Genomic DNA, 24,983 nt, shown 5'->3' with positions numbered 1-24,983 from the left:
ACAACTTAACAAATTATTTATGTTCTAGTAAATTGAGAGGATCCAATGCTTTAATGCTTTGAAAATAGATTTTTGACTTAAATTTCCATTGGATTTTGTCTTTACCACATTAGTCAAAGATCTGTTACATCTTGGAAATCCATATTGTATCATCTACCTAATCTTTTTGTTTTGCATCTGGGCAGGGCCGCCAGCCGAAGATATATACATAACATTGCCTAAGTCTGTAAACCAGGGATAATCTTCCACATCTTATCATCATATATAAGGGAGTGTATTGCATTAGATTTATATGTGTCACAAGCACACTTGAATATGATTGACATATCAAAAAGTCAAATTGCCTGTTCTTTAAATAAGTCTCAGAGAGAGTTAGGTGACATTTCTCGTCAGTGAAATCATGTGCCTTCCCTGTACCGCTATAAAATAATAATTAAATCAAAAATGAACAGCACCGTAAAATCCCATAGAATCTGTGGGCCAGGAAATACAATTAAATTAATTAATTGATTTGCAAGTGAAAGAGCCAAAAATATGCACTGAAAATAAAAACAAAGTGTCAAACTGGAGAGAATTTAATTTATAATTTAATGTATACTGTTTATAGGCAGCCATCTCTACGGCACATATCTCCAACACTGGGCAACTTACACCAAAACAAACTAGATTGATAAATAGAACTACAGGTAGAAGGAATTTGTTTTTGTTTGTTTCTGGGGTGAACTGTCCATTTAAAAAATGCCATGAAAAACCATGAATTGATACTCAAAATTGTTGCCAATAGATTTTCTAACAATAAACAGATTAATCAACACTGTGAAAAAGACCATCACTTTGAGCAGACTGGATTGGCAGTCTTTCTATCTCTCTCCCTATCAGCTGTAGCTCGCTCTACCTGGCCTAGTAACGTATCAGCATGCTGTAAGGTCACGCTCTGCGCCTAGGCTTGGACCCAGCGGCTCGAGCGAGTGAGGAAAGGCGTTAACGTGGAATGCTATCACACTTTCCTTTCTCTTCTAAGTTTGTGGAAACTACTATGGGCATGCATCAATAATTAAGTCTGATGTCCAGTACGGGACGATATTATGTAGGATCTGTGAATGTACGTTAGCAACAGAAGGCTAATTCACAGGGGTGCTATTTTATGTGTGAGCTAATATTGTGCATCTGTTTATGTTATGCATCTGTTTACTGAATGCATTGTTCAGTCCAAATTTAACTGAGACTGTAGTTTAATCTCAGTAATTATTATTATGGTATGTAAGGTTACGACTGTTGCAAATGTTCCACTGTACTGTCGCAGATCTGAAGAACAGCACGTACATGTTGAACATGCTCTTTTAGGTCATGGGAGAAAACCAAAATATTGTCAAGGTAAACAAATACATATAACCTATCCCTGAGTACATCATTGACAAATGCCTGGAACACAGCAGGGGTGTTAGTTAATGCAAAGGGCATAACCAAGTACTCGTAATGTCCACTGGGAGTGTTAAATGCTGTCTTCCATTTGTCCCCCTCCCTAATCCTCACCAAATGGTAAGCATTTCTCAAGTCAAGTTTGGTAAAGATAGTAGCCCCGCTGCAATAGTTCAAAAGCAGAGTAAATCAATGGGAGGCAGTCCTTTTTCTTCACTGTGATGTCGTTGAGTCCACGATAATCAATGCACGGCCGTAAAAACGTATCCGTCCCCATGAAGCAGAAACCAGCAGCAGCCGTTGAAGAGGGTTGGATGATCCCTGTGTCCAGAGCTGAATCAATGTCTTCCTTCATGAATCGGGTCTCAGGAGAAGAAAGAGAGTGCAGCCTCCCCTTAGGTGGTAAAGAGCCAGGCAGCAAGTCAATGGTGCAGTCGTATGGTATGGGAGAGGGTAGAGCAATAGCTCTAGCCTTGTTAAACACCTCCTTTAAATCCATGTAGCAGGAAGGAACAGAAGATTGATGCGGAAAATCCCTCTCACAGAAGGAAGCGCAGGAATCCTGTCCTCTTAATCCTCAGTGTCCAAAGAGAGAAAGTGAAGCTGCAACCACGGTCACCTTTGCCAGAGTCAACACCAGAATAATATCTCCAGAACTACCTTTGGATCTGGACTGAAAACAGGTTCTGGCACAGGTCTCTCCCGACCTCTTAACAACCCCCAAAGTCCAGTCAATGTGAGTATTGTGTTTTAGGAGCGAGGAAAACCCGAGGATAATCGGGTGTTGAGAGGAATCCACCAGCAACAAACAACAGTCTCTCTATGTAGGTCGGGAAAAAAACAGGGTTGCAGGGGTTTTCTGATGAGTTACCTGTCTGGGGAGCTGGCCATCCAGCGCTGTGGCCTTCAAGGTCACAGGCAGAGGGACAGAGCTCAGTCCCAACCCTCGAGCAAGGGAAAACTCCATGAGGATAGCATCAGCCCCGGAATCCACTATAACATCTTCAGTCCTGGACATTTCAGTGGAGGATAAATTCACAGTGAAAATGGGACAAGAGGGAACATTAGAAACAGCAGCAGTGCTCACCAGGACCCTCTCCTTTACTGGCAAGCCTCCCCTTTTACTGGACACTGCCTGGTAAAGTGGCCTAGCTGAGCGCAGTGTATGCATTCTTCATCCCGGATTCTCCTCCATCTTTCCTCTAGAGTCAAGCGAGGCCTACCCAGCTGCCTGGGCTCCTCACCCGTAGTAGCCTGATGAGAAATGACAGCTGGTAAGTGTGGCTATGACGAGAAAACCGGATCGGAGAAGCAGGAGCACCATCCCCGACGGTGGGACCAGCAGATGGACCAGACCAGTGGAGCTCTGAGAGACTGGTGACGTAGCAGAAGACTGGATGGCTTGTAACGGCGTAGTCAGGAGAGACTCTTGTTGACAGACGGCTTTCCGTAACTCCAGCACTTCCTGTAACTGGTGAAGCTTCTGTCCTTGAGATCTTTGCACATTATGTAACTTACTTGAGTCGGCAGAGTCCATGATAGTGGTGAGATCGTATTATCATGCACACATAAAAAACAGAAAACAGAAACTTGACACAGGGACAAGACATGACAGAATGCTGTCTATTTAATTTGGGATTCAATGTTAATTGTTTATTTGTAATTTATTTATAGAAGTATATATTTACTTTTTACTTATATTATTTCAGAACCACATCCATGTAGGCATCAACATACTGTTGGAGAAATGAGCGTGTGTTGGTTGTGTGGCAATAAAGGATAATTAATAAGTGACATTTGTTTGGTTCTTATCGGACCCTTTCAGTGGACCCGGATTTACTAACTAGTACTACTACTAACCAGTCAGTTACCGGCATATGGGTAGGGCCATCCTCCACCCAATTTTCATGGTCCTTTGAACCAGTTTCAGGCCCACTGTTGTTGATGATGTCAGATTATCCAGTGTTCACAGTGTGGGTGTGGTGGCAAACTACACTTCCAACACGTTTGATGGACTACCTTACTGGTTTAGAACTAAGGAGACGCAGTTAATTGCCTATACATCTGCACACGCTCCAACCGACCAACCAAGGGAGGAAGTTGTGTATAAAAGGAGTAAAGACCATAGTTGCTCATCTTCACCAGTAAGACAGTAGCGGCACGGCCCAACCCAGTGGGTGTTTCAGGGCAACTGGGATAAGAGGACTGAATTGCTACAAACGGAGAACAGAGTCTTGAAGGTCCCATGACTTTGTATGTTTTTATATAGACCTTAGTGGTCCCCTAATACTGAATCTAACATCTCTTTTGTACAGGCCTTAGTGGTCCTTTAATACCATATCTGAAGTCTCTTTCCCAAAATTCAGCCTTGGTGAAGAATTACAGCCACTAGAGCCAGTCACACAATGAGCTTTCCTGAGTTTGTGCCATTTCTGAGTCTGTAGCTTTAAGAGTTGTGGGCTCGCCCAACTGCCACTTTGCTCATATGAAAGACATGATGTCTTTCACTCATGGGTGGGCCAAATTCTCTGGGCAGGCCAAGCAGAGAAAGGGCAGGTAACCTTGCCCTTATGACAACATTAGGGGCAAGATTCCATGCAAACTCTCATTTTCACAAAGGCAGAGCTGCATACCCAGGGCTTTGTTTACACTTATCACCATTTCTACCACTAACCCCTTGGGCGAGCATAAGCAGGCCGGGGGAATGCATATTAATGTTAAAAAACCTAATAAAGTGAAATTGTCATGCCATGGGACCTTTAAAGATCGACCAGAAAGCTCTCCTGGAGGAATTATGGCTAGATAATGAGCATTTCCAATAGATTACCCTCTTAAGCGACGTAGAGCCCGCTCCCCTGAGTATCGTCACATGCATCACAGACATTCACACAGATCGGTGCGGAGTCCCATTCAGTTACCAAGGAGCCCATGAGCAACTGCTCCCTAGAGTACCTACATGCTGACTCTTCTGAGAATCGTTGCACTGCCAAGAGGCACAGAGTCTGTTCCCCTGACCGTTATCACACAGGAGGGAGATGTAATTGCAAAGAAACCAATCAGCATTTCTCCCCCCAAGACATGGATCAATCCGCACAATGGAATCAAAATCGTTTGCATCCGTTGCTAGTCAGCGCTCTGTAGCTGGAGCGGGCTAACAGAAGTTCTGGTTGCTTCTGTTAGCAGTCCCACGGCAGGCTCCGAGGAGCCGAGTGGGTTGGTGACTCTCTGAAGGAAGCGTATTGCTAAACTGGGGGGAGCGCACATGGCGGCCATGCTAAATCGGACCCGCCAACATCTTCGCCTTTCTAACAGTTTCTCCCCAATCAGTGTCACACTAGCTGGGAAGCCAACTTGGGTTTTGGGAGCTATATTCTGCGGAATGTGAAGCTGGCGGCTCTGGCGGCCATGATCGTGTGCGTCCCTGGGGCCAGAGCAGGTGATATAGAATCCCATCTAAAGCTGCTAGCTAAAGATAACCGTAAACACAGTAAGATCAGACTTCATGTAGGTGGTAATGATACCCGATTACTCAAATCGGAGATCGCTGGTTGTTGGGGTGGTGCTCAGCTAATGATGTGGGCTACGTGGATAACTGGATTGCGTTCTGGGGAAAGCTTGGTCTGATTAGGAGAGACGGCATTTATCCTACTTTGTATGGAGCCGCTCTCATTTCAAAATGTCTGACCGAGCCTATTATTGTTCATAAACAATGACAACCCAAGTTTGATATAAGTAATCAGAGCAATTGCAGTCGCCCACTCATAGTTCCATAACCACGGTGTTTAATAATACTCAAATTCCAAAGTCAAAGGACCTTTATGTTAACTTTGATAATTTTGTAGACAGTCCTACGGCCTTTCTGCTGACGACCTTAGACTTGATCCTCTCAAAAAGAAGTGATGAAGCAAAGGAAACTAGCACCTTGGTACAACTTCTAAACTCGCAAATTAAAACAAACCTCAAAAAAACTTGAAAGTAAATGGCTTTCCATCAAATTCAAAGAATCTCGTTTAGAGTGGCAACGCAGTCTGGAAATCACTTACAGAAGAAAATAAGAACAACCAAAGGTTTCTTCTCAGCACTGTAACCAGGCTGACAGATATAACCGATATATTGTCAATGGAATTTGGCCATTAACTTCCATAACTTCCGTTTTATCCATATTAACCTTATATCCCGATTAATATCCGTACCGGAGAAGAAGGTCTTTTAAGTGCGGTGGTGTTGTTGCAGGTTCCATTAAGAACATCATTACATTGTCAGCGTACAATGATAATTTATGTTCTTCACCATTGACAGAGACGCCTTCAATATTCATTTATCTTGGATGAGCTGGGCTAGGGGTTCAATAGAAAATAACAAGATAGAAATTAGAAAATACCAAGTGTGAAAGAGGAAATCCTTGTCTACAACCCTGCGCTCATGCAAAACTTGCAGATATATATATGACCATTAACATTGACTGAAGCCAACGGACGTGAATAGAGTATTTGTATCCATTGTATGAAGTCTGAACCAAATCTAAGCCATTTAAGGGTTGGGAGTAGGTACTCAATCAAATGCTTTATAAGTGTCCAATGATATTATTAACGTCTGGCCTCCTTTTGGATATTTAGTGGTTCATTATATTTAATAATCTGCAAAGATTGTCACCATAATATCTCCCTGTGATAAAGTCTGTTTGGTCTGGATTTATAATTTGTGCAATGATCTTATTCACTCTCTTTGCCAATGTGGCTGTTAAAATACGTACAGTATATCGCCTTTCAATAGAGAGATGGGCCTGTGTGACTGGAATTCAGTAGGGTACCTTCTTTGTGTGTTACTACAACAGTGGCTTCTCTCCAAGATGGTGCCAGTGTGCCAGATTGTAGAGCATGGTGATATGCTTTTAGTAGAAGGGGGGACAACATTTCTTTGAAACTTTAATACAATTCATTAATGTAGCCATCGGGTTCTGGACTTTTATTATTTTTGTCTCAGATAATTCAGTTAATTTGATATTTTCCAAAAAGGACTATAGGGTGTTAAGATCAGAGCAGGTGTCAGTATCATCATACAATGATTTATGGATGCCAGAAAACATTCAGCAATTTCATCCGGTTTTGTAACAGGACTAGGTAAGTTATTACTTTTTAGCTTCTGTACTATATTTGACGAGCACTGCTTTCTCAACATGAATGCTAATAGTCGGCTAGCTCGATTACCATGCTCATTACACTTCTGATTGGTGAACCTTTGATTGCCTTAAATTTTCTCAGCGACAAATTTATCATATTCCCTTCGTGCGTCTCTAAGATTAGTTAAGAGAATAGGATTTGAGCTCTGCTTATGTTGTTTTTCCAATTTTATAATCGTTTGTTCTAGTTCCTGTTGTCAAGCATCCCTCTTTTTCTTTCTGGCACGTGCAAAAGAGATAATTCTACCCCTGAGGTAGGCTTTTGCACAGTCCCATAATATAAATGGTGATATTTCTGGGGAGGTAATGGTGTCCAAATATAATTTGAGTTCTGTTGTGATGATGTTGATGAACTCTTCATCATTAAGGAAAGATGCATTTAACCTCCATGGTCTAGGTGTTGACTTATGTCCTATGTTCCACGAGAGCTCAATAGGTGAATGGTCAGAAATATTCATTGGTAAAAGTCAGCTACGCTGTATAGTTCAGCCTTGGGGGTAAAAAAAAAAAGATTGATCCTGGAATAGGATGCATGCCTATTTGAATAAAATGTAAAGTTTCTGCAATTGGGATATTTACTTTTCCATGCATTGACGAGTCCCAGCTCTGTAGATTGATATTTTAATGTTTTACTCATTCGAGAGGGCATAGAAGTGGAGACTGGTTGTTTATCTATACATTGTGACATAACGCAATTGAAATCTCAACAACCCATTAGCAAGATCCTAGAACTATGCTGTGTTATCACGTTGAAAACCTTTCTAATGAAATCTGGGTTTTCCTCATATGGAGTAAATACATTCATAGAAGACACATTTATACCATCAACGGAGCCATTTAACAAAATAAATCTCTCCTCTATATACTTATGGATTGTTACGAAATTGAAATTGACTTGTTTTTGGATCAAAATGGATACACCTTTCTTTCTCCTCGATGGAGGAGAGGAGGAGTACACTTTATCAGCCCATCATTTCTTTAATTTTTCTCCACGTCAGATAAATGCGTTTCTTGTATAAATGCTATCCGACACTGAAATTGCTTCGGCTGACGTAGGATCCTTTCCCTTTTGAAAGGGCTGTGAAGTCCTTTAATGTTATAACTTATTATCTTTTTGTAACCCCATTCAAATTATATAAATTAAGGGGAATCGGTGCAGTTGAGACATATGCATTACTTAAATGCGTGGGAAGCAGTGTTACTTTTATTTATTTATTTACTTAGTTACAGTTGCTAGTTACATCTTCCAAAAAGTAACCGGAGGGTTGCTGGTTCAATCCCCGTATGGACCAAAGTACGGTGATGGACTGGTAGCTGGAGAGGTGCCAGTTCACCTCCTGGGCACTGCCAAGTTGCTCTTGAGCAAGGCACCAAACCCCCAACTGCTCGTGGTGACTTCTAAAGGGCAGCCCCACCCCACACTCTGACATCTCTCCATTACTGCATGTATAGGTACTCTAACTTCCCCTTGCGGGACTAATAAAGTTTACATTATTATTATTATTGTCTCCACTCTTTAATGGAACAGTGCACACGTGCATGTTCAATTATTTATGATACATCTGAATATTATAATGAAATGGACACTTAATACAATACACAACAGAAAACCATGTACACACATCTAAACTTTTTAAATTTGTTTGATTTGTTTGTTTGGGACAAATTCAGACTAGCCTCCAATCAAATGCCATGTACGTAGATATTATGTCTAGTGGATCGATACAAAAAACAACATAGATGTTTTGTAACTTTTGATATTTATTGCCCCTCAACAGGCCACAACTGTGGAAAATTAAAAATGCTTGTTAAGCATTGTTTGTACGTTTGTCTTTTTGTAATTTTTTTGTCCAATCAGTGTATGTGGGTGTGTGTGTGTGTGTGTTTGTTTGTTTGTTTGTGTGTTTGTGTGTTTATTTGTCTGTGTCTGTGTGATAGAGTGACGGAGAAGTGAGAAAATGACAGCAATTTGTTTCTGAGGGTGTAGCCACTTTAGAGTGAAGAGTTACACAAAGTTTCTTCAGCATGTTTTCTGACCACGGTGGATGATCTTTAGCAGGAAAAGTTAACCCTCTCATTGATGAACATAATCCCATTCCTGTCTGTCGTTGACTGACTCGCTTGTGTTGTTTGTTGTGTACAACTATGCATGCTTTCCAACACCCGCCCAACTCTACCTCTGATTGGTTTACCATGAAATTTTACTCAACCTCAGCCAATCTAGACGCATTTATGCGCTTGTCTCGTGCACGGCTCACTAACCAAGGAAGAAAAAAAGTCTTTGCCTCATGGCTCAACAAGAAAAAAAAACAAATAGTTTGTAACACCGGCATTTTATAACGCCGTTATTCCCATAACTGGTGAGGAGGTATGGAGAGAAGGTAGAACTAAGTCGTTGTGATAGGAGTGAGGGAGGGGCAGAAAAAGGAAAACAAATTGAAGGTAAAAATTTAAAATTTTAGAAATAGAAAAGAAAAGAAATACATGAGGAATAATTAAATAAACAGCTTCAGTAAGATGTACATAAACATAAACAGTAAGATGTTCTCTATGCTAGGTATCTATTAATCTTTAGCGTGTTTTAGCTCATCCGCCCCTCTAGATCTTCACATTTTCCTTTCAGCTCTTCAACTTCACTTTTAAGAGTGCTCAGTGTGGTTTGAAGAGAAACAACTTCATCCAACCATGCTGAGAGCCACCTCAATGTCTCGGATATTTCCTCTCATTTGCTCAATTGCGGACCGGATGGCAGTGTTTACAATTTCAGATTTTACCACCTGTAGTTCACATTTTACTGTGTCAAAATCGTCAGCTCACACGTTTTTCCCTTCCTGCCTTATCACTATTGACATATCCAATCCCAAAGACGAGAGGATGTCCGACTTTATCACGTCCAGAACCATGCTTGTAGCTCCTGGTTTTGTTTGCGCAGCAGGTTGGTTGGAGTTACCTTGAGCACCTGGTGACGAGGCCTCAGGCCTTGTACTCTGAATGTCCATGGTTGTTTACAACAGGGGTATATGATTTAAGTAGTATTTTGTAGTTTGGACGCTGTTGAAACATCAAATTTTTAATGGTCCTGCAGTAGCGCTCACAAACACGTCTTACTCCATCCTGTGAAAGCCAGGATTGAATTTAAAATCCTTCTCCTGACCTACAAAGCTCTAAATTGTCAAGCACCATCATGTATTGAAGAGCTCATAGTACCTTATTGTCCCACTAAAAAACTGCGCTCCCGGGATTCAGAGTTACTTGTGGTTCCTCGAGTCTCTAAAAGTAGAACGGGAGCCAGAGCCTTCAGCTACCAGGCTCCTCTACTGTTGAACCAGCTTACAGTCTGAGTTCGGGGGGCAGACACCTTCACCACGTTTAAGAGTAAAGTTAAAACTCTCCTCTTTTATGAAGCTTATAGTTAGGGAGTGATGAGTTGCCGCATTTACATAGACCAACACAAGGAGGGTGTATAACTGCAGACACGGCACCCCTTCCCCTCTTTTCATAGTTGTCTGATTCATCTACCAACCCTTATAGAACCGGCTCAGGTTTGCCTAGCACCAGCTCTTAATTATGCTATTATAGTTTTAGACTGTTGGGGGACTCTCCTCTCTCTTTCCCTCTGTGTGCAACGATGTACCAGAAATGCTTGTTATTAACTTTCTCCCCAGTCATTGTCTCAGTTATTAACCTTATTCATGACTATAAATACACCAACCGGCATCGTCAGAAGCCTGGGTCTGTCCGAGGTTTCTCCCTTAAAGATAGTTTTCTTCACCAACCGAGATTTCTCTCTAAAGGGAAATTTTTCCTTGCCACTTTCACACTAAATGCTTGCTGTTGGGGGAATTACTAGAATTGTTGGGTGGTAAACAAATGTTGAGTGTGGTCTCGACCTACTCTATCTGTAAAGTGTCATGAGATAAATCTTGTTATGAATTGAAACTATAAATTAAATTGAATGTGTTATTGGGCCGTATGGACAGCCTCATCAGCTACCTCTAAAGAGGATTGAAGAGTTAATGGACGCCCCCAATGTGATGTAAAGGCCTTCCGCATATTTTCATTAAAAGTTTGTTCCCTTGTGAGCATGCTGGAGCAGTTGGGGAGAAAGGGGGATATGTAGCTAGACAAGCTACCTCTTGACCTAAGAGCCAGTTAATGTCATTTTATTCACCTTTATCACACTCCCTTTCCCACGCCCTTTCTAAGTGGATACTGCCCGACACGGCTCAAAGGGTGAGACATCAGCGAGGAAAGAAACATGGAAGGAACCCAAGTCTTCTGGGAAGATCACAACCATCTTCCTTGGCTCAGAAAACATGGGGCGCCTGTATCATTCAGGCTCTCCCCAGTCTCTCAACCAAAGAAAATCTTTCAGATTCAAGGTACCTTTCCTGCCAAGAAACTGGGTTTGGCTGAACATACACATCCAGTCAGCTCACTTATGCAGAAGTACCGACATCCCCGGGGACTACCAGTACAGGACATGGACCAGGTCTGCCCTGTGCTGCTTATTGGCTTGGACATCCCCACTTAATAACGCCCATAGAGCCAGTTTGTCTCGGTCCCCCAGGGGCTCCTGCTGCCATTAAGACACGCCTAGGTTGAACATTGCAGGGTCCAGCTCAGGGGCTGCTGCACTGCATCACAGAGCAGTAGTGTCAATTTACATGTCCGGAGCCTCTGAAAGGAGACCTGTACAGCAATGTTAAGAAACTGGCAAATGGACATGCAAAGGCATACATTGCGGAGGTCTATAGGCTCAAGAAAGCAGGCTGTAGTGAATGTAGTGACTGAATGTAGTGAAGCTGGAACCAGGAACAGAAAAAACACTGAACAGCTGGTACATTGCCCACCATATAGTCCAGCCCAATGGTAACTGATAGCTTCGTATTGCATGCAGGTTTATCTAACTTTTCTCACGGAGCTTCCTTGGCAGGTTCAGCGTGAAGGGGACACTAGTTTGCAGCAATAGATTGGAATGTGTAAAACTATTAGTGGTGTCTCAAAAATAAGGAGTCCTGTCTCACAGAAATAGCTAAACTGAGATGTGCGGGACAAGAAGAATATAAAAACGCAGTTATTCCGATGTTCCTTGGTCACTCTTGTATTGACATCCGTGTGTAATGTGGCCGACTGGCCCCTGAATCGCTGCCATGCCGGGTACATGCCTTCAAAAGTCTCACATTGTGTTTGTCAAAACAAGAACATGGCCCTTAAGCCAGCCCACAACAAGGCACGGCTGGCAACCACTTAACAACCATTTACCGCCTCCATCTGCCTCTCGTTTGTCCTCATCAGGCCAGCCACCGAGACAAAGGCAAGGGAGTCTGAGTTTTTCACTGAAGCAAACCACTGCTCTGTTTCCTGCACACAGAAGGTCCGTAAAGCAAAACCAAGGAAGACTGGAGCCAAACAACCCTTCAACCTTCATGGGAACTCAAGGTCTCCTGTCTCCTCCTTGCCCCACTGCACCGGTGACCCCCTCTACTGTACCTTGCCTACCCAGCTAAATTCCCCAAGACCTAACCCAACGCTGTGCACTAGCCACGTCATGGGGTAGCTACGCCGCTGTACTGCTTATTCTTCTGTTAAGGAAAAAATAAAGCAACCACCTTAGTGGGTTTTCACTGTAAAGGGATTCTGGTCCATTCTTGTCCTGCCACAGTGTACAGAGGTGGCTCTCTTTGTCATGAAAGGTTGTTCACTGTCTGAATAAAGCTGCAAATGATCTGATATATTTGGACTCGTCATCTTTGAAGGTTCAATCATCATTTTCTGATCTTAACCCCAATATCAGTAAGAACAGAGTTGTGTTCCACTGTTCGTTCCAGTTCCAGTGTGACAATCTCATCCTGTTCCTCCTCCCTGGACACACATTGGGGTGTTCCCTTCTGGCTGTGCTACTTCAATTCCGGGAGCATGCTGTTGCGATCAGCAGTGATATTTGTGGAATATCCCACCAGGTCAGACCGCTCCTTGAGGACCAGCCGCTTCTCAGATTCCTGTGGCGTGATCTGAAGCAAAAGGAACCCCCCACAGTTTACAAATGGATGGTTCTCCCATTTGGAACAAGATACAGTCATTGTTGTGTGACCTTTGCTTGGCAGAAGCATGTGCTGAATCACAGCCAGCTAGGAGAGGATGTACGCCAGTCAGTTTGGCAGTTCTTCTAAATCCTTGTGGATGAGCTGTTAAACTAATACTACTAATACTACTTGCTAATGGAGGCTTTGAACTAAGACAGTGGGTCAAGCAACAAACCAGAAGTCAGTCACCTACCAGCCTACCAGGTCAAGTAGTAACGATCTTTGGATAGCGCAAGGCCAACCAGATGCTCACGATTCAACACTGGGATTGCACTGGCACTGCCCCGTAGACATCCTAGCCTACAAGTTCCGCCTGCCAGTGTTTCCACAGGTCACCATGCACCATCCATTTACAAAGTTCCGGCCAGCCAATACGACCCCTTTGGATTCATCATCCCTTATACAATGAGGGCCAAGGTTATAGTGAAGCAGCTATGGACTAAGTAATGTGACTGGGATAATCCTAACCTGCCTGAGCAGCTTCTTCAAGCTTGGAAGGCATGGGAGCGCGAGCTGCAAGACCTGGAACACATTTATCAACCACAATGCCACACCAGCTCAGAGATAGACCCTGGCAACAATCAAAGAGAAGTGCATGTGTTCTATGATGCCTCTGAGCGTGCATATGGCTCAGTAGCATATCTCAGGACTAAGGACCCAAGCTGTCAGGTGGAAATCACTGTTCTAGTTGCTCGGTCAAGGGTAGCACCAAGAAAGCAGCAGACTGTCCCAAGGCTAGAGCTCTGTGCGGCACTTACAGGAGCCCGAGTATCCAAAGTACTCAGAACATAACTGTCGTTGCCCATCAACCAGGTTGTTTTATGGTCTGACTCTACCATAGTCCTATCCTGGCTGCAGTCCAACTAATGTGATTTAAGACTTAACAAACTGAGAGGCATTGGGGTTGTGTAGAATCCGGCCAAAACTCAGAGGATGACATCACAAAGGGAGTACTGAATGTCAGCTGCGGCGAGTTAGAACTATGATCCTAAAGATGGGAGATCTCCCCCTGGCTAGATTGCGGCTGTTCCAGCCATCTTTCTATACTATGGTTGTCGACTGTTTCGGCCCTATATGGTCACAGTGGGTCGCAGGAAAGAGAAAATATGAGGAATTGTGTTTAAATGACGACCAGAGCAGTCTATCTTGATACACCGGTAGCGCCATTGTGCACCCACTTTTTTCAGAGACATTCAGCTCTAAAGTAGGGGGTATGAAATAATTCTGAATCTAGGACTACTAAGGCAGTTATAGCTTTATTTCTTCAGGAAGTCTCATTGAGATCAGGATCTCCTGAGACTTGAGAACAAATTGGAGTGAGGATCTCAACAAGATTGTCACACATTACAATCAACAATATGACAAAAATAGAATTGAAGCTTGAAAGTCTTGTAGAGGAGTGAGTGTCTCTAACTCATTCATGAACTAATAATGCATTTCCCAGTGGAAACTCACCAGCAACTTTAGCGCTTTACTTGTAAGTAATGATGAGGTAATTATGAAGTCATGAAGCACTAATTTGAAAAAGGGGACATATAAATAGTAACTGATATTTCGGAAAGTAATGATTAGTCAGTGGTTACGGGCCATTTAGCAGCTAATTCAGAATAAATTAGGGAAAATGTATCAAGAAAGTGTTCAATATGAGTCACATCTATGTAGGAACTACTCATTAGACCTTGGTTGGTTAACGTAGTTTCTAACTATATTTATACAGTATACATATACAGTATATTTTGATTAGCAGTTCCTGATTTGTTCCTGCTCATGCAATGGTAACTACTTGTGATTGTGTGTAGCATATTATGAAGAGGTTACAGGTTAGGATTCAATGGATGCTTCTTTTAAAACTATCCTAAGAACATTCTAGAAACATTTAACGTGAAGTGAGTAAGAAAGATAATGTTGCTCTCTCTGTGGGTATGGGTGTGTGTGTGTGTCTGTTAGCAAGAAAGGGGAAGGGGGACAAAATGGTAAAGTAGAATGGGAGAGATGTGAGTGGCCCATCTATGAAAGCACCATTAAATTGTCAGTTATGATGGATGTTCCGCCTTTTCTGCATTAACTGGTACATTAGAAGTCATTAATTCTTCAGGATGTGCACTGGAGATCAAAGCCTCCCAGGGGGTCTCACTGTCTGATAAAGCAAGGGGAGAAAGAGGGTGGAGTGCACTAGCTGAAAGACAAGAGAGAGAGAGAGAGAGAGATCCTTGCTGTGCGATGCCCGTTTTTTGATTTTGATGCCTGCTTGTTTTTTTTCACTGGCCTTGAGCAGAAAGAGTAATGCAAGGGCGACTTTTACAGCTTGTAATGGACATCTGAAGCGGCGCCTTTTGTTCCGTCAAGAGGCAAAATACACAATTAGCACCGTTTACAGCACTTTGCGTCCATCATGTCTCTTACAGCTCTCAAGCGTGCTTTAAAAATCCCATAGTATCCATGTCGTCTCTTTTCACTTTGTTGTGATAGTTGCACCTATACAAAAGGTCACATGAAACCTGGCAAGATAGGAAATAATAACTCATTTTTTTTCTCATGAAGTAATCCCTAAGTATACGCCTTGGATGTTTATTTTTATTTTTTTTAAAGCAATGTATTTTCAGAAAATGGAAATCAGTTTACTGAGTTTTTCACAAGCAATAGAGGTGGATATATATATATATATATATATATATATATATATATATATATATATATATATATATATATATATGGTGTATGGTATATAATGTGGATATCTTTTGTATATTATAAGAAACAGAAACATTTCACGGCCATGAAAACAACAATTACTGGACATGCCACAATTTGATAGGTGACTAAAAATTGTTCACAACATTGCTGATTTGTCTGTCTCCTTCTCCCACAAACAGGCCACTCTCCATTTCAAGCTGAACCTTGGAAGTAGACAAGGGCTGATCTCAAACATCACAAAAAGAAATAAGGAGTTTAAGTTTAGGGTGACTGAGCATTTCTCTTGCCCACTGCTGAAAACTTAATAACGCCCTCAGGGTTTGAAATTGTTCTCTGTCTCCTTGAGATTTTATTTTTGTGACCTGCTTAGTAAAAGATCAACCTCCGCCATCTGCTACTGTTTAAACAAAGTAAATATGTTGAATTGGGGGTCAAAAGGGACAAATAGCGAAGTTAGCGCCTTATGCCGTGCTGAAACAAAGCTCCCATCAGTGTCCCACAATCCCTCTGTTGTGCTGCAGTTGACCAAAACCAGGGCCAGGTATTTATCATGTCATGACAGCAGGCCAGAGGCAATTTGCACAACTATTGTTACACTTTCCTAGCTCAGGCCATAGCTGCACGTTTTTTTTAATAATGTCCCCTCTCATAGTAAAACTGACAGCTGTGTCAAAATTGCTCTGAAGCGATTATGTTAGAATGAACGATAGGTATCATTAGTTTTCTGCTTTCTCGTCATCAGTGTGGCATCTAAAGGTTTCTCTGATTACCTTGAATAGTTCATTTAGTAATGTTACTTATGAATCAGCATAGATACATAGTAGATAAAATAGCATTAACTGCCAACATACTCTTTACAAAATACAATATTTCATTATTACCTATCAATGGGCAATAATGGAATCACTATTTTCTAGTACGAACCGCTAATTCTACCTCATTTTTCAACACAAGATATTCAATCTACAGTTGACCTTAACAGACTTAATTTAACTAAAGGTGATCTGGTTCATCGAGAACAATGGTAATCCAGGGCCTCTACAAAAATAGTTCAAGTCCAGTTTTCATCCTTACCCCTCCTGGGCTGGATAATGTATATCCTTGGAATGTGCTGCAACTGGATACATCTCTTTAGACCTTTGTGTTGTATTCTGCTGAAACAAGCATGAACATTGAGTATTGTTGGACAATTTTAATGTTGTCATGGACTCACATATGGCACATTCTTTTACTTGGATTGAATGTTATTATTTAAATATCAGCAGTCTTGGACTTTTTGAAAATGGATCAGATCAATATATGGAAGTTAAACGAAAAAGTAGCAGCTACATGGAGATGCAAGATGTTTCCATCCAAGCTTGATCTTCATTAGCTGAAAACATGCTTTCAGTCTTTAATTGATAACAATTTCAATTCAATTTTAGTTATATTATTAATTCATAACAAGAGTTATCTCAAGACACTTTACAGATAGAGTAGATCTAGACCACACTCTCTAATTTACAAGGACCCAACAGTTCTAGTAGTTCCCTCCAGAGCAAGCAACAGTGCAACAGTGGCGAGGAAAATCTTCCTTTTAGGAAGAAACCTCAGACAGACCCAGGCTCTCTGTAGGCGGTGTCTGACGGGGCCAGTTGGGGGTGTGATGAATAGTGGCAATAATAGTCACAGGTACAGATAATGGAACAGTCAAAGAAGTAGTTTGCAGTAGTTTGTGGCATAACAGGGCACTGCAGCGCAGAGCGTAGCAGGATGTCACAGGGCATCACAGGACGTGTAGCAGGACCATGGCAACAGCTGCGAACATGATTTTAGAGCCTCCCTGATCCAAGGAAACATGCTGGGAGAAAAAAAACATGAGGACTCAGGGGAATGACTCCCCAGAGTTAGGTTAGTAACAAGCATGTCTGGGACATGTATCCACACAATGGAAAGATAATGCAGAGTGTGCCAAAGGAACTCCCCCGGCAGTCTAAAACTGTTACAGCATAACTAAGAGAGACAAGGTAAAGAGAGGAGCCTGGTCGGGCTGTACTGCCCTGCCTCACTCTAGTTTTATTATATTATAGATTATATGGGAAATTAATCTGACAACTTTGATGAGAAGCAGATGGGCCGGGTTAGGCAGACGCTGTGACTCCTCACTCCCTAACTATAAACTTTATGAAAGAGGAGAGTTTTAAGTTTACCCTTAAATGTGGTGACAGTGTCTGGCTCCCGGACCGAAACCGGAAGCTGGTTTCACAGTAGAGGAGCCTGATAGCTGAAGGCTCTGGCTCCCATTCTACTTTTAGAGACTCTAGGAACCACAAGTAACTCTGAATTCTGGGCGCACTGTGCTTTAGTGGGACAATAAGGCACTAAGAGCACTTCAAGAAAAGATTGTGCTTGACCATTTAGAAAAATTCAGTTCTGGATTTCACAGGAAGCCAATGCAGCGAATCTAACACAGGAGAAATATGATCTCTTTTCTTCATGTCAGAACACGCGCTGCAGCATTCTGGATCAGCTGTAGAGTCTTAAGGGACGTATTTGAGCATCCTGATAATAAGGAATTACAGTAGTCCAGCCTGGAAGTAACAAATGCATGGATTAGTTTTTCAGCATTGTTTTGAGACAGGATGTTCTTAATTTTAGCAAAGTTACGAAGATGAAAAAAGGCTGTTCTTGAGGTTTGTTTTATATGGGCGTTAGAGGATATATCCTGATCAGAAATAACTCCTAGATTTAGGACAGTAGTGCTAGAGGCCATAGCAATACCATCTAGAGTAGCTATATCCCTAGATAATGGCGTTTGGAGGAGTTTAGGGCCCAGCACAATAACTTCTGCGTTTAACATCAGAAAATTTTAGGTCATCCATGATTTTATGTCATTTATGCATGCTTAAAGTTTAGCTAACCATCTGGTTCTGTAAACTATTGCTATGTAGAAAATCACATAACAGATGAGCAACTACCTTCTCAAGGATCTTGAAGAGAAAAGGAAGGTTAGACCAAGACCTGCCTTTAATTGGCACTGACTTATCTCTAAACTCAGGAACTTCAGAAACAGCTGTAAAAACAAATATGTGTCTAGATTGCTTTGCTTCACTTGATCTTTATCAATTTAATTCAATTATTTCTTCATCTAAACCATCAACCTGCCTCTTAGACCCCATCCTGACTTGGCTACCGAAAGAAGTTTTACCAATAGTCAACACTTCTCTACTAGATATAACCAATCTATCTTTATTACCAGGCTATATACCACAGCACTTTAAAGTAGCTGTAATTAAACGTCTTCTGAAAAACCTAACCTTGATCCAGATGTTTTAACCAACTATAGATCTATATCCAACCTTCCATTTCTCTATAAGATTCTTGAGACAGCTGTTGCCAAACAGCTATGTGACTTTCTGCATAACAACAGCTTATTTGAGGATTTTCAGTCAGGATTTAGAGTTAATCATAGTACAGAGACAACACTTGTGAAAATTACTAATGACCTCTTGTGTTATTATATCTTAGTGCTGCATTTGATACCATTGGCCATCATATCTTATTAGAGAGACTGGAACATTTCATTGGCATTAAAGGGACTGCTCTAAGCTGGTTTAAGTCTTATTTATCAGATCAATCTCAGTTTGTTCATGTTAACGATGAATCCTCTTTGCACGCCAAAGTTACTCATGGAGTCCCACAAGGATCTGTGCTCGGTCCAATCCTCTTCACTTTATACATGCTTCCTTTAGGCAATATTATCAGGAAGCACTGCATAAACTTTCACTGTTATGCAGATGATACTCAATTATATCTATCAATCAAGCCAGATGAAACTAATCAGTTAGCTAAACTTAAAATGTGCCTTCAGGAGATCAAAACCTGGATGACCTGTAATTTTGTAATGTTAAACTCAGATAAAACTGAAGTTATTTCTCTGGGACCAGTCCATAGAGACTCTTTAGCTGATCCAGAATGCTGCAGCACATGTTCCGACGGGGACCAGGAAAAGATCTATCCATCATATAATCAAGAATATAATAAAACTAAAGGGAGACTTGGCATACAGCCCGATCCGGTTGGGGGGAGTTCTAGCCCGACCAGGCCCCTCTCTTTACCCTGTCTTTCTTGGTTATGCTTTGATAAAGCTAATTGTTAGGAAGTGAGGAGTCGCAGCATCCGCCTAACCCGGCCCACCTGGTTCTCGTCATAGTTGTCAGATCTATCTATCATAAAATCAAGAATATAATAAAACTAGAGGGAGACCTGGCAGATAGCCCAATCCGTTTGGGGAGGGTTCTAGCCCAACCAGGCTCTTCTCTTTACCCTGTCTCTCTTAGTTATGCTGTAACTTCCTTTGACACACTGAGCTCCTCTCTCCTCTATCTTTCTATCTTTCCATTTGTGCATCCATGTCCCAGAAATGCTTGTTACTAACCTAGCTCTGGGGAGTCACTCCCCGGAGTCCTTATGTTCTTTTTTCCCCAGCATGTTCCCTTGGATCAGAGAGGCTCCAAAATCATTGTAGCAGCTGTCGCCATGTGCCCGCTACACGTTCTGCAATGCCATGTTATTCTTTCTACGCTCTGTTGTGCCGTGCTACATCCTGCTGTGCCTTGTAATGCCAACAGTGCCCTGCTATGCCATGACTTATTACAAAGAACTGCTACAAACTACTATTTTTTCTATTTTTATTATTTCCACTCTTCATTCTAACCCCAACCAGCCCGTCAGACACCGCCTACCAAGAGCCTGGGTCTGTCCGAGGTTTCCGCCTAAAAGGAAGTTTTTCCTCGCCACTGTCGCACTGTTGCTTACTCTGGAGGAAACTACTAGAACTGTTGGGTCCTTGTAAATTCTGGACTGTGGTCTAGACCTCCTCTATCTGTAAAGTGTCTCGAGATAACTCTTGTTATGAATTAATACTATAAATTAAATCTAAATTTAAATTGATGTAGGTCTATTGTTTGCAAAGACCTCAGGGATGAGGGTGAGTCTTTTCAGGAGAGGTTTTATCACAGCTACTTTATATGGCCGCGGTACATAACCTGTGGATGAAGATATATTGATCGTATCTAGTAATGGAGATTTAACCACAGGCAACGCTTCTTTTAGTAGCCTCGTTGGGATGGGATCTAAGAGACAGGTAGATGGCTTAGCCGAACAGACCTTTGACATTAATTGTTGAAGGTCTATAGGACAGAAGCAGTCTAAGTATATGTCAGGTCTTGTCATTCTTTCTAGTGCTACTGCGTTTCAAGGTGAACTAGAAATTGAGGGCAAAAGGCAATCAATTTTATCTCTAATTTTATTTTTTAATTGTATCATTAATGAAGCTCATAAAGTGGTCACTACTCAGAGTTATAGGAATAGAAGGCTCAACAGAGCTGTGACTATCTGTCAGCCTGGCTACAGTACTGAAAAGAAACCCGGGCCTATTCTTATTTTCTTCTATTAGTGATGAGTAATAGTCTGATCTGGCATTTCTGAGGGGCTTCCCAAACATTTCCAGGCTGTCTTGCCAGTTTAAACGTGATTCTTCCAGTTTGCCGGAAGACCATTTACTTTCAAGTTTTTGTGAGGTTTGTTTTAGTTCGCGAGTTTGAGAGTTATAACAAGGTGCTAGTTTCCTTTGCTACATCTTCTTCTTTTTGAGAGGAGCAACAGAGTCTAAAGTTGTCTGTAGGCAGGACGTGGCCCATCTACAAATTTATCAATTCAGGAGGGACTAAAGTTAACATAAATGTCCTCATATCTTCCTAAAGTTAAGCTATAGCATATAGCATGTCACTATATATACTGTCTGATAGGCATATAGCTTAGAAGCTTTTATTTAATTTAGTATAGTTGGGTAGTAAGAATTCAAAAGTTATTAGAGAATGGTCCGATAATAAAGTATTCTGTGGAAATACTATTAAACTTCAACTTTGATGCCGTATGTCAGCAAAAGGTAGAGGGATTAGTTAATGACAGTTAACAATGAGTGACATTGTACACACTCTGACTGAAACCAATTGATTCTGGAAGTGAGATGAAAGCATCAGACTTGGGTTTTCATGGTTTATGGCCGATAATAGATTTTTTGATATGCGAGCGGCTCCATCCAAAGTGAGATGAATGCCGTCTCTTCTAATCAGACCAGGCTTTCCCCAGAACGCGCTCCACGTACCCTACATCATTAGCTGGGCCCACCCTGACAAACAGCAGTTGAAGGATGACATGCGGCTGTACATGTCATTGCTGATCAGGTTTGACAGGGCTCCAGAGAAAACTACTGGGTCCAACATTGTCTTAACATATGCACAAAGCCACTCAACGTTCATTTTAGTGATTTCCAATTTGCGTAATCGGGTATCATTACCACCTATATGAAGTATCATCTTACTGTATTTAAGGTTATCTTAAGCCAGCAGCTTTAGATGGGATTGAAGAAGAGAGAGCAGGAGAAGGACAGGAATTAGCCATTGCTAATGGCTAAGTTGATGGCTAAAATGGAGTAGCTAACAGCATTCTAACAATTGGGATAATCAAGGGAGTTGCCGTAGGATAATTAAACTATAAGTCAGGGGCCTCGGCGGACCAAACCCAGGCAGCATAGGTTGGCTTTGGGGAAGTGGAACTACACCTTTCTGTGGGGGAAGGAGCCCGAACTTATGCCGGAGGTGGAGCGCTACCAGTTAGATCTGGCACCAAGGTGCTTCTGGAAAACTGTTCGCCACCTCAGGAGGGGGAAGCACGGAATCGTCCAAACTGTGTGCAGTAAGGATGGGACGTTGTTTACCCCAACTGAGGAGGTAATAGTGCAGTGGAAGGAGCACATTGAAGAACTCCTTAATCTAGCTGACACGTCCTCTGTAGTAGAGGCAGAGCTGGAGGATGATGGCATCATGTGTCCTCAATTTCCCTGGTGGAAGTCGTTGAGGCTGTCTTGGTTGACACGCCTATTTAACATTGCTTGGAAGTCTGGGGCCGTGCCTAAGGAGTGGCAGACTGGGGTGGTGGTTCCCCTCTTCACACAAAGGGGGACCAGAAGGTGTGTGCCAATCACAGGGGTATCACACTTCTCAGCCTCCCTGGTGAAGTCTACTCCAAGGTGCTGGAAAGGAGGGTTTGGGCGATAGTCAAACCTCGGATTGAAGAGGAACAATGCTTTTTCCATCCTGGTCATGGAACAATGGATCAGATCTTCACTCTCGCAAGGATGGAGTCTGGGGGTATGCCCATCCAGTCTACATGTGTTTTGTGGATCTGGAGAAGGCGTATGACCGAGTCCCCCGGGAGATACTGTGGGAGGTGCTTCGGGAGTAGGGGGGGGAGGGGGTCCCTTCTCAGGGCAATCCAATCTCTGAATGGCCAAAGCGAGAGCTGTGTCCGGGTTCTCGGCAGTAAGTCAGACTCGTTCCAGGTGCAGGTTGGCCTCCGGCAGAGCTGCGCTTTGTCACCAATCCTGTTTGTAATAGTTATGGACAGGATATCGAGGTGTAGTTGGGGTGGGAGGAGGTTGCAGTTCGGTTGGCTCAGGATCTCATTGCTGCTTTTAGCAGATGATGTGGTCCTGATGGCATCATTGGTCTGTGACCTTCAGCAATCACTGGATCGGTAAACTGGTGTGAAGCGTCTGGGATGAAAAGCAGCACCTCTAAATCTGAGGCCATGATTCTCAGCAGGAAACGGATGGGTTGCCTTCTTCAGGTAGGGAATGAGTCCTTACCCCAAGTGAAGGAGTTTAAATACCTTGGGGTCTTGTTCGCGAGTGAGGGGACAATGGTTCGGGAGATTGTTTGGATAAAGGGAGCAGCAGCTGTGGTATTACATTCAATTTATCGCACCTCTGTGCCAAAAAGAAAGCTGAGCCAGAAGGCAAAGCTCTCGATATACCGGTCATTTTTCATTCCTACCCTTACCAATGGTCATGAAGGCTGAGTCATGACCAAAAGAACGAGATCCCGGGTACAAGCGGCTGAAATGGGTTTCCTCAGGTGGGTGGCTGGCTTCTCCCTTAGGGATAGGGTGAGAAGCTCAGTCATCTGTGAGGAGCATGGAAGAAAGCCGCTGCTCCTTCGCGTTGAAAGGAGCCAGTTGAGGTGGTTTAGGCATCTGGTAATGATGCCTCCTGGGTGCCACCCAGAACTAAGTGGAGGGATTATATCTCCAACCTGGCCTGGGAACGCCTCGGGATCCCACAGTTAGAGCTGGTTAATGTGGCTCAGGAAAGGTAAGTTTGAGGTCCCCTGCAGGAGCTGCTCCCCCCTCGACCCGATACCAGACAAAAGGTAAAAGATGGATGGATGGATGGATAGAGAAAGTTTTTGCTGGAGCAGAAAATTAGTATTTGTGAATTGAACAAACGCTTATGCCTATGCCCTGTTGATGCGGACTCTAAACAAAGCAAGTGTAGTTTAATGCACAACACTTATCTCCAATTCCAGGCACTCAGCCCCCAGATTTAAACAATAAAGCAGATTTCAGTAAGTTTTTGCTGGAGCAGAAAAATAGCATCTGTGAGATTGGAGCATTGGAAATGAGACAACTTAAGCGTCAGCACGTCTCATTAACAAGCAGGCAGTGACTCCATTTAGTGATAACTAACTGATAACAATTTTTTAACACAATAAAGATCCATCTTGGTTAAAACACATAGGGCCAAATTTTGACAATCCAAGCGCACGGTGTGAAGTGCCTGGCGCAGGTGCCTTTAGGGAGTTTCCAAATCTACTTTTGCTAGTTTGACGTCAGAAAAAAGGGTCTGTGCGTCAAGCCCATAGTTCACAAGGGTTGTACTTGTGTGTACTGCTTCACTTCTGTGTGTATGTGTGTCTGTAACAAACATAGTGAACACAGGCACCTGAACACACCTCTCTGTAAGACCAGCACGCCCATGGGCACAAAGATGGGCGTAGGTGCATTTGCTATTTAAACAACGTGGGCGCTGGACAGGAAATTAACAGCTGTGCCGGTCTTAAAATAGCAGACACTTGCGTTGGGCTTTGTGCCGCACTGCACTGGGTTCAAGATAGGGCCCTTAGTCTCTTAGTTACACTCCTTTCTCACCGCCACCAAAGTCCCGATTGTATAAACATTGTGTGGCTCCAGACAACTATATCCAGTCACCATCGCTCATTTTCACCAGTGATAACGGCCTCAATGAGTCACACTTTTACTTTTGCTCTGGTTAGCAGAAAGCCATATGTTTCTGAGATGAATGTTCCCACCTATTTGTCAGAAATATCTTATATCTATTATGCAAGCAGAATAAAAAGTTATCTTGTGAACCTAGATCTTTTCACCATCCCTCTTCCTGCCATATTGAATCCGTTATCTGCAATGTAGTAGCAGCATGGAAAAGGAAAGGAAAGCCCTCCCTGTAGTTGTGTGTGTGTTGATGATGATCGTGGCTGACCCCGGGGGCGTTAAGCGTGCCGAACCTTCACTCTATTACTGCACTTCAATGCAGCCCACACATTTCGAGCACAGAGTTGAATGGAGAGGGGCTCTCTAAGCACTAAACCCTCCGCTGAGCATGGCTGACCTGTGGCAGATTTCTCTCAACTCCCAAGACCCTCTTGGAATACACACTGGGCCTGACTAATTACTCTTAAAAACAAGTGGGATGTGGGTGGTTTGTA

At 42.6% G+C, this 24,983-nt stretch overlaps 1 long non-coding RNA gene across 1 annotated transcript; it reads left to right on the top strand.

Annotated features, from left to right (window-relative positions):
- Positions 1 to 1,054: 1,054 nt before the first annotated feature.
- Positions 1,055 to 21,766, top strand: LOC117934961. The gene is made up of 3 exons (XR_004654637.1): positions 1,055 to 1,065; positions 5,422 to 5,434; positions 21,435 to 21,766. It is a non-coding gene; the product is annotated as an uncharacterized LOC117934961 (long non-coding RNA).
- The last annotated feature ends 3,217 nt before the right edge of the window (positions 21,767 to 24,983 follow it).

This window comes from Etheostoma cragini, chromosome 19, assembly GCF_013103735.1.
Source record: "Etheostoma cragini isolate CJK2018 chromosome 19, CSU_Ecrag_1.0, whole genome shotgun sequence".
Lineage (NCBI taxonomy): Eukaryota > Metazoa > Chordata > Actinopteri > Perciformes > Percidae > Etheostoma > Etheostoma cragini.
This window is presented reverse-complemented; position numbering and strand designations above follow the sequence as displayed.